Source organism: Cryptotermes secundus, unplaced genomic scaffold (assembly GCF_002891405.2).
Source record: "Cryptotermes secundus unplaced genomic scaffold, Csec_1.0 scaffold318, whole genome shotgun sequence".
Classification (NCBI taxonomy): Eukaryota; Metazoa; Arthropoda; class Insecta; order Blattodea; family Kalotermitidae; genus Cryptotermes; species Cryptotermes secundus.
The window spans coordinates 1,161,897-1,169,436 of NW_019730108.1; the positions used below are offsets into that span (position 1 = coordinate 1,161,897).

General features: G+C 41.5%; 1 protein-coding gene and 1 long non-coding RNA gene across 7 annotated transcripts in view; both read right to left on the minus strand.

The window, feature by feature from the left end:
• Nucleotides 1-3,966, minus strand: part of LOC111866132 — a 14,013-nt gene extending 10,047 nt beyond the window's left edge. For 3 of the 4 annotated variants that reach the window (XR_002843101.2, XR_002843102.2, XR_002843100.2), the window contains exons 1-2: nt 3,782-3,966; nt 2,364-2,677 (exon numbers count right to left, since the gene is read on the minus strand). This is a non-coding gene — a long non-coding RNA (uncharacterized LOC111866132). The remainder of the gene's footprint in view (nt 1-2,363; nt 2,678-3,781) is intronic. The other variant, XR_002843103.2, reaches the window with a different exon arrangement.
• Nucleotides 3,967-5,077: 1,111 nt separating this feature from the next.
• The window catches only part of LOC111866126, a 54,590-nt gene continuing 52,127 nt past the window's right edge, over nt 5,078-7,540 (minus strand). For 2 of the 3 annotated variants that reach the window (XR_002843095.2, XR_002843096.2), the window contains exons 25-26: nt 6,552-6,724; nt 5,078-6,229 (exon numbers count right to left, since the gene is read on the minus strand). The gene's annotated coding sequence lies outside the window, so the exon portion shown is untranslated. The remainder of the gene's footprint in view (nt 6,230-6,551; nt 6,725-7,540) is intronic. The other variant, XR_002843097.2, reaches the window with a different exon arrangement.

Here is a 7,540-nt window from a genome sequence, read left to right on the forward strand (position 1 = left end):
CTCTACTTCGCAATTGAGGTTTCGTGTGTGCCTTTCGCTTGGGAAACGAAAGACCGTCAGGACAAAGTACGTGAAGTGCGAAATCGAACTCTGCATTTCCGGATTTTTTTGAGAATTCCACACGAAGGCAACATTCCGGCAGATGACGCAGGTGGGAAGACAGACACTCCATGCAGATGGTGGCCAAAAATTATATAAGTAGGACATTATTTTCTACCTTAAAAATGTATTTCAAATAACGTCCGCACGCGCGGACTTTGCGACACCACATGGCGTCATTCGTACCGCTGCCTTTATATCTGCGACGACATACGGTGTCTTTAGTCGTTTAAAGGTTAAGAGGTGTCAAATAATATACTACCTCAAAAACCACAATGTTCCATCCAAATTAATCAGACCAATAGCAGCAACTCTCCAAAACATGAAAGCAAAGGTTAAAATAAATGGGGAGCTTCCAAATGAGCTGCGGAGTGAAACAGGGTGACCCATTATCGACATCACTTTTCATACTGCTTATAGATGATAATGTAAAAAGTCTAGATGTTAAGAGGTAAAATTTCCGAAAGGTTAAAACAGTGTTGTGCATATGCCGATGACATATTCATTATTGCAAGAACCAAACAAACACTGATTAACACATTTGAACAGCTTAAAAAAGCCTTGCAAAAGTATGGGCTGTTAGTCAACAAACAAAAAACTAAATTCCTACACTGTTCTAACAAACCTCGAATAATTCAAGATCTCACATGCAGTGACGTAAACATAGAAGTCTCTCATTATAAATATTTAGTGACGTAAACATAGAACAAGTCTCTCATTATAAATATTTAGGGTCTATAGTTAATTCAGATAACACAATTGAACAAGAGATTAAAGAGAGGTTAGCAACTGGAAATAAAGCATATGCTGCACATTTAGCACTGTTTAAAAGCAAACTTATTTCTAAAACAGCCAAATTAAGATTATACGAGGTGGTAATTCGACCACTATGCCTGTGAAATCTGGACACTTAAACAAGCCATTAAACATAGGCTTTTAATCTTAGAAAGAAAAATTCTAAGAAAGATCTTCAGGCCATCAAGAAACCGTGATGGCTTCTGGAGAATTAAAGCAAATGATGAACTAGATAAGCTAACAAAAGGAAGGAACATGGTTAACTTCATCAAAGCCCAATGAATAAGTTGGCTTGGACACATCTCAAGGATGGAGGCTGGATGAACAGTTAAAAGAATATATGACTGGCAGCCACACACTATAAGAAAGAGAGGCCGACATAAGATCAGATGGAAAGATGACGTAAGGGAAGATCTAAAAGACTTAGGAATTTATAAATGGAAAACTCGCACACAGGACAGAAGTAGTTGGAAGGAAATTGTTGAGCAGGCCAAAGCGTTCAAGAAATGGAGCTGTCGAGCCTTATGAAGAAGAAGACCAAGGCATAAAATGAAATATTTTAGAGGAGTATCAGAATTTCATCCTATCAATGGTGCACTGTCTTGAGCACTGTGCAGATGTTCACCATGTTGCACGATACTGACCACACAACAGCATTACATTGAGAACTAAAATCATGTCAAATCACACGGTATATATCAAGAAATGGCTGTATAATGATACTGCTGTGACAGTGCGGCAGAACACACTATCATACAGATGAATGTGAGGGCAACACCTCATATGAGGTCAAGACACTCAAAACATATTTTAAACTGGTTATTCTTTGAGCACCCTACCACTTAACACTACATATTCTGAGCTACCAAGAGCCTCACCCAGGTCTGCAGGCATGCCCACATCTCTGCCTGGAAGAATGGCAGCAGCCTTTCTCCCATGTTTCATTTTCTATATTACCCTTCTTGTTCACATAATTTTATAACAATATTCCATCACCCAGACTGGTGAACACATTAAGATCCCTCTACCAAGAACATTCATGTCCTCTCCAGACTTTCTCCATGACAGATACAAAAGTGAGACATGTCTGATGAGACACATACATTTAGCACCGAGATTCCTCATTCATGGCTCAGAATCAAAGAGGCAAACTGAGAAGAAGATACTGCACGTTCCTTGCTAACTCAGAAACTTGACACCCGTTATCACTCAGAACAGGTTCCCTTCACTGATGCCAAATGGGGAACAATTATATAAATCGTTAAACACCGTTAACCTGAATACGATGTATCTCAGGGACGACCAAACTGTGTCCTGCAAGCCACATATGGCTCCACTCCTCACTAAGTTCAGCCACCCCTGCTACAAAGTACATAATTTGGGATTCTCTTAAGTGCATTAACGTATGAATTTCCTAATTCAAGATGATCCCTCTGACACTGCAAGTAGCACCACAAAGAGACACTAACCTCGAGCACACAGAATTCCACACCTTCTCGTGCAGTAACAGCAGGTGTAGGAAGTCGCTGGTCACTCTCAATTGGAAATCATGTAGTGGGGATGAATGCAATGAGTCTGGGTACAGCACTGTGTCAAAATGGTAACCATTACTGATGTTTCATCTCTGACATTAATAAATAGTGGCAGAAGTACTGCCAAAACATTGGTGACCTGTACCATTCCAGCAGAGCTGTACGTGAACTGCCGAGGAGTCTGAACCGCTGCTCTCTCAGTCCAGCATCATGGTTGGGACAGCAATCTCTTCACTGGTGCCTCTCCAGACCTGCCAACAAACAGTGACATCTATATGCTCCCTTACACCATTACAAAATCTTGCCATGTACAACTGTGAAGTTTTAGAGATGTTGAGGCACTAAGAAGCGTCTGTAGTTAGAAAACTTACCTAAAATTAAAAAGAACCCCTATAAAAAAAAACTTTATATAATCACGCTGTGTGTATTGGCTATGCATTGTATGGTTACTTCTGTGAATACCCCTTCACTTGGTTATAACAAGGCATCACAGTATTATAATGAATGTGGCATTAACAATGCTGTGCTACATGCCGACATACTTAGCCCTCAGACCAAACGAGAGCAATGTGGAAGTCCCAAGCTTGAAACTCGGGTGGGACAATGGCTATCCTGACTAACGGTTTTATGATTTTCTCAGTCCCTATAAAATCCCCATAATTTTTAATACTCTATAATAAGTCTGGTCCAGTCTTGGATACTTTAATCACCTGTCTATGCCCTTGCTTAGCATCCTGCTTGGTTCTGGTGACATCTCACACTGCACCCGGCACTGTTCAATGCTCATTACATATATCGCTGAATGAGAGGGCGACTGTGAATAGAAAAGGCATGGAGGGGCGAGATTTTGATCTTCCCAGTCAACTGACATTCACTCCCTAAATGTGTACAAGGGATGGAGAGCTTCATACATGGGACGGGCTCACTTTGGCATTGTCCGTCGCCACAACGGCATTTTCACCGATTCTTTTCCATAACAATAAAATTGTAACAATTATATATTAGTATACGCAATTATGCAATATATTCCACATACCAGTTTATCTTAACGTTTCTGACGAGCTTTATGATATTTTGAACACCGTGCAATTTCTTTCGTACTAACTGGATATGTAAAGAATCACAGTGTCGGGTCCCTTGGCTCCGCAATTCTCAAATTGTAGCCCACGGGGCCAGTCAGAGTAGGATTCCTTAGCTTATCCTGCTGCCTTTAAAAAGAAACTGAACCCACATGAACTTTTCTACTCCTACGTAACGCATCCATTTCTCTTACTTGCTAAATCTTATATATATAACGTTTTTCAAACGTAATAATGCCATTCTAAACGGCACATTATAAGTTTACCATTACGAACCTTTAAAAACTCTTCGCAGATGCAACACCTCTGGCTCAAACCCACTCAAAATGGCTGACAAAATTTGATATTGCCTGCAAACGTAGATCTCAGTGCCATCTATAGAGTGAAGATAAATCGTCACCGTGTTACTTCCGGCTACGGCAGCTTAGTCCGCTTCGTACTTTTTACTCTTCCTTCATGAAATCCTGAAAACAAATTTGATTTGCTAAAACCCAGAAAATGTGAACAATATTATCGCATTTATTTATGTGAGCTAACTGATGGTAACGTAATGAAATGGAAATTCTATTTTTTTTTTTTTGTTTTTTCATATATCCATACAGGTAAAAATCCTAGGATGTGGAAATAGTCCTTTTGACTATTTGGAACCATGACTCTATGACCTACATTGAGGTCTTCTTGAGATATGACACCGTGTAGGCGGGTAAATAGTTCTAACCGTTTCTGAGGGAGCACCTGCCTCCATATTTAAAGTGAAATCTGTGCTGTGTACTCGTATAATTAAGCATGGCACTATGAAGAAATAGGTGAGGCGTCAAGTAGACAGTCACCATACTGGCCTACATATCATCAAGCCCAGAGCCGGTCCCAATGCGTCCTATTCTGACTTACCTATCTTCGTGAAAACACAGATGAAACAATCCCAACATTTCTAGCATCTAGCCAGAACAACTTAGCAGAATGAGCTGTCCCCTTGCTTCTAATTCGGGAAACCCCAAGTTCTAATCTTGAACCTCAAAACAGCTATCATTTGTGCAGACTTCATACTATTTCTCAGTCCCTCCACATAAATGCCTCAGTAGTACCTGAAGTCAGGCCACGGTTGTCTCTTTCAACATATTTTTAATGCATCATTCACTAAGCACCCAGGCAGAACAAGAGCAGTAGCTCAGTCAGTGTAGCCATGGGCTGGGCGGCCAGGGTTCGATTCCCACCACGTGCAAGTGATTTGTTCCATAGCATCCAATCTGGCTCTTAGGCCCACCCAGCCTCCCATCCAATAGGTACTGGGGGCCCTTTTCTTGGACATAAAGTGGCTGGGGCATGAAGCTGCACACTCATCTCCGCCAAGTGCTGAGGTCATGAATTGTGGAGCTGTATCTCCACGCGACTACATGTCTTCATGACATGGTGCTTAATTAATTAAGCAGAGGGATAACTTTATTATAACTGCATGGCACTAAGAACACTACTCCTACCTGAAATCAGGCACACATCACTTCTGTATTGTTGGATCCGGAGGGGATATGGCAGATAACCTTCCACATGTATCAACAGATTAATGACAACCAGTTCAGTTAACTTATCTTATTCACTTCTCTTTCTCATTTTGAAACATCTGCAGAAATCATACTCAGCAACTCTCATTGAATACAACCCCATCCTCTGGACAAAATCCACGAAAAGTTCAGTATATCAACAATTCCACCTGTCTTTAGCAGAAACAGACCAGTTTCCCCTTCTACTAATCCACCTGGCTGTCAGTGAGGAGCTGACAGAGAGATTCAAAGGCACCTACAGGCACTACACCGTAATGAAAAGTCTGACAGGCTTATAAATTTGGAATCATGAGATCCACTACATGCTGCGTTGTGGACCGGTGCTGCATAAAGATATGGTCTTCTGGGATGTGACACCTCTCAGTTTGGCTGATGAGTACAAACGTTTGGGAGAAACCTTCTTCTGTTATCTTCAGCATAGAACAAGATGAAGACAGCAGTTCATTTCAAAACACTGGAGTACAGGCTGTTAAAAGCAGTAACTACGGGCACTGAAGTGGGCATCCCATTGGTGCACCAACCCCTGGATTCCCTCTGCAAAGATCTCTCTGGGTTCCACCTAGAAACATCACACCACGTTTAAACTGACATCTCTGTCCAACCTGAACTATGGTCCTTTAGTACTCAAGGACCCTGACTTCCCCATCAACACACAGTGCTACTGTGGAACCATCTACAAACATTGTGCCACGATCAAGAGGAAACATTCTTTAGTATGTTCATGAGAGATATCACTGAATTCCTGTTCCCATGTGGCCCACACTTTCCATGACATGCTGCACACATTGCCCATACAGCCCAGACTTATCACCATGTAACTTCCAGGTGCTGACCCCCTCAAGAAAGCACTAAAGGACCTTAGATTTGAGTCAGATGAAGATGTTGTGGCTGTGATGATGCAGTAGTTTCAGTAGCAGCCCAGAGAATTCACTGCGGAGGGGATCCACTGACTGATAGGCTAATGGGATTCCTACTTCAGTGCCCCGCCTCCACTATTTCGCCTGGAACAATCCCAGAAGAGGTTTCGTCTTTTAGGAATGCCCAACAAGATCCCTTGAGAACCAGTGAGATGAGCTACGCTGGTGTCCTACATCTGACCAAGGAGAGACAGGGAGTTCTTGATGTGCTGCTGTGCCAATATATGTAGGATAGGCCCCAAAGTGTACTGAAAATGAAGCAAAATATAGGAAGATTACCAGGGTATAGGGTTGTTGACCACTACCAATATTCTGGGTGAAAATGCTGCCTCCATCTTCAGGACAGAACTCTTCTCATTCTCATACTTTGAGGACACAGGCAGCAGGTTCACCAACAACGTCTCTAATGCTCTACCAGGCTACATGATGTCACAACCCAGCAGACCATGATCTTAATAAATCAGATCATCAAAAATTAAAGCTTAGAAAGACAGTCAAAGGATCACACTCAGTATCTTTCCATTACTACACATGAACAGCTTCAGAACTGTAGTATTATGGTTAACAAACCTGAAACAGAGTAGACGATCTACGGAAAGTTAACTTAAATGTCAGTTTCGACTGTTCACCTCGCATAGGAACTGATGTGACTTCTATCCGAGGTTTCAGCAAGGACTCTGACTCAAGGACAATGCGAGACTCTGGCACATATTCAACTGCTCGAAATAACATCACATAATCACCTATGAACACATAAATGAGAAATCACAGGAAATTAATATAAACATTCACACCATTACCTAATTTGAGGCACTATCCCGGCATTTGCCTGTGGGGATTGAGGAAAACCATTAAAATCTCAGTCATGATAGCCAGTCATCAGGCTGAGATCTGAATCCAGTACCTCAAAGATACAAAGTAGGAGTGCTACCCAACTGACTGTACCTTCTGGTGATATAAAAGTTAATTTAGGAAGTCCTATACAGGAAGGGTCTGTCTGCCCTTCTTATTTCCATGATTTAACATGACATGACTTTTGTTAACACAATTAGAGCCAAAGTTGTTTCTGTATTTAATGAAGTACTGTGTAATGTAGGGGGAGGGGAGGTATGCACCATGCAGTCTTAACCTTGACACTAGATAGAGGTATGGTTAGCTTCATGCTCAACCAATTTACCTATGGAAACCCTGCTACTCATTCAGTAGGGGACTAGGTGGGCCCCACAGCCAGTATGAACACCATGGATGAGAAAAACATCTTTGCTTCCACAGGAACTGAACCATGATTTCTTGCATGTCAAAACTATAGCCTAGTCACTATACTAACAGAGCTAGCTCTACCATATATATTGACTAATTACTTTAGAATGTAGCCATATTATATTTAAGCATCCTGTTGCACTCTATAAAATAAATGATATGAACTCCGTCCCAAGTGCAAACAATATATTATATGTCCTTGATCTTGCTCTCCTTTACACTACATGTTTCGGCCTCAAACGGCCATCATCAGGTGCATACACACACGTTGCTGTTACACTGCACTTAGTTTAAAATTT